Raw genomic sequence first — 2,255 nt, 5'->3', positions numbered from 1 at the left:
AAATAAACGTGTGCTGAAACAGTGAGTTTATACAAAAATTCTTCAATCTTTTTATTTTGATTATAGTATATTTTCTTGTTATTTTTGTCTTTTGTTTACATTTCATTTACTTATTCATTTCATTTTTCACACTTAAAAAACATTTATATATAATACATAATGTTCAAACAAAGGCAAAAAATTGATTATTTACAACTAAAGACGTACAAAGACAATAAGTGAAAACAGAAAAATTACATATCCACAATTTCAAAAAACAAATAAACCCAGTGATATACGAGATATTCAGTCGTTGGAATAATTGATGAAGGCAATGCGGTTGAATAGAACTACGCGCGTTTCGGCCCAAGGCCTTCGTCAGGTGACCGTCATTCGTACATTTTATATAAAATAGAAAGAGTGATATAACCTAAACAAACAAAACAAAGACAGAAAAAATATAAATATATCAACAACTCATACATACACATTAATTTCAGCTATTTACAATACAATTTCAGTTTCTGTATTCGAGGGTCTATAACATTTACAGTACAGATGCATATATATATATACAGTGTTAACATCTTAGTGCAACCACTCAATTTAATTTAAGGCCAGACCATCTAGTTATTTACTTTATACATGCCAGGTTACATTGTGGGTGATCATTTATCAATATTGGCTAAACTAAGTATACTTATATTAAAATAGTCACTTAGAGTATATACATTTTTATTACACTCCTAACTATGATAGTTTTTCTGAAGGGTTCCCAGGCCAACAGCTCCATATTACAGAATGGTGCTTCAAAGAGAAAAGAATCTAGAAAACAAGATAGATGTAGATATAGATAAAGTACCTATACACTCACCCTAAAGTTACCCTTACTAATAAAATAGGATACACACATTTTTACTTACATAATTGTCAAGGTGTCGAATCAATAAACGAGAGACTTCGCTTCCTATGGCGACAGCTTTTATTTCATTTTTATATCGAGTCTGATATGCTGAAAAGTAGACATGCGATCTTTTTTAGATACTAATGTTTTACCATATACTATTAAATACTCTCTTAACTGCTCTACATTAAAGATATACCTGATTTATTTCTGCAAGATGACTTTCAGCGCACTTAGTCACGTGTTGATTTTAGTAAATCAGGTCAATTGGCGATAAAAACGTGTCTTTTGGATCTTTGTTCCAGTAGCCTGACTCTGAATTAATGAGAGCAAAAGGGATTACTATTTATATGTCATTTCACCTTTCCTTTATTTTAATTTAGAGTCTGTTCACACTCTATAAGTTTGACTGCACTAAGGCCTATGGCAAATTATTATTATTATACCACAAACCCCATCTTTATCAAATAAGATCTAGTCCGAACAGCAGTGTAAACATAATTACAAATTGCGCACCAAAGGGATATCCTAACAGTATATATCCTAATTGCCTCACAAAGGTCGTAATTTTAACAGGGCGGCAATTGTGTAAAAAATTATATTCTGATTTTGTATTCAAAGTAGGAGAACATAACATACATATAGATGACGCTAATAGTAAATCATTGTGAATATGGCTAGATAACCACATGCATTGCATCCAAAAAGGTCCCATAAGGACACTTTGCAGGAGGTGAATTCCTACCTCAGATATCCAAAGATTATTATTTGAAATCTTTCAAGGCAACATCCTATTTTTCTAATCGTATTCCAGCAAACACTGTCAAATGTCGTGATCAGTTTCTTTGTAGTAAATATGCACTAAAAAATAGAACGACACCATTGTACTAAACATAGTAATAATGAAAATAGCCTCTCTAATCCTGTCTCTTGAAGCCATTACCTTGACGCAGTGACGCCGATACATATGCTGGATATTTTAATGTTTGAACACTGTAAAGGAAATAAAAAGAAGCCACTATTGTATTAAACATAACCATAGTGTAAATGGCCACTCTTATCCTGTCTATATGTCCCATTACCTTAGCGTATTGATGTTGGTGAATCCGCCAGATATTGGTTCACGTGGGGCAGGCTTCCCATAACCTAAGCATAAGACGGATACAATGGAATCAAACCTAATCCCTTATCTAAAGCCAAAGTCTTGTCACGCCGAAAAGGGTTTCGCTCGCATTTAACGCATACCTTCGTCTTTGGACTCTCGTGCGCTCGGACGGGGGTTCTGATCGGTCGGTGCTTCTGATGTCCGCGATCTAGACAAACTGTGTGATTTCCGGCTATATATTCAAAAAAGCGCGCTCTCATTAGCCCG

The 2,255-nt window shown here is 34.0% G+C and overlaps 1 long non-coding RNA gene across 1 annotated transcript; it reads right to left on the bottom strand.

The window, feature by feature from the left end:
- Positions 1-205: 205 nt before the first annotated feature.
- On the bottom strand, positions 206-2,024 carry LOC144782661 (uncharacterized). The gene is made up of 5 exons (XR_013601195.1): positions 1,966-2,024; positions 1,827-1,876; positions 1,083-1,198; positions 903-991; positions 206-409 (listed from the first exon to the last, which is right to left on the bottom strand). It is a non-coding gene; the product is annotated as an uncharacterized LOC144782661 (long non-coding RNA).
- Positions 2,025-2,255: the final 231 nt, after the last annotated feature.

The sequence above is a fragment of the Lissotriton helveticus genome, chromosome 9 (genome assembly GCF_964261635.1).
Source record: "Lissotriton helveticus chromosome 9, aLisHel1.1, whole genome shotgun sequence".
NCBI classification, from domain to species: domain Eukaryota; kingdom Metazoa; phylum Chordata; class Amphibia; order Caudata; family Salamandridae; genus Lissotriton; species Lissotriton helveticus.
Note: the sequence above shows the minus strand (reverse complement) of the source record. Positions and strands in the feature narration are given on the sequence as shown.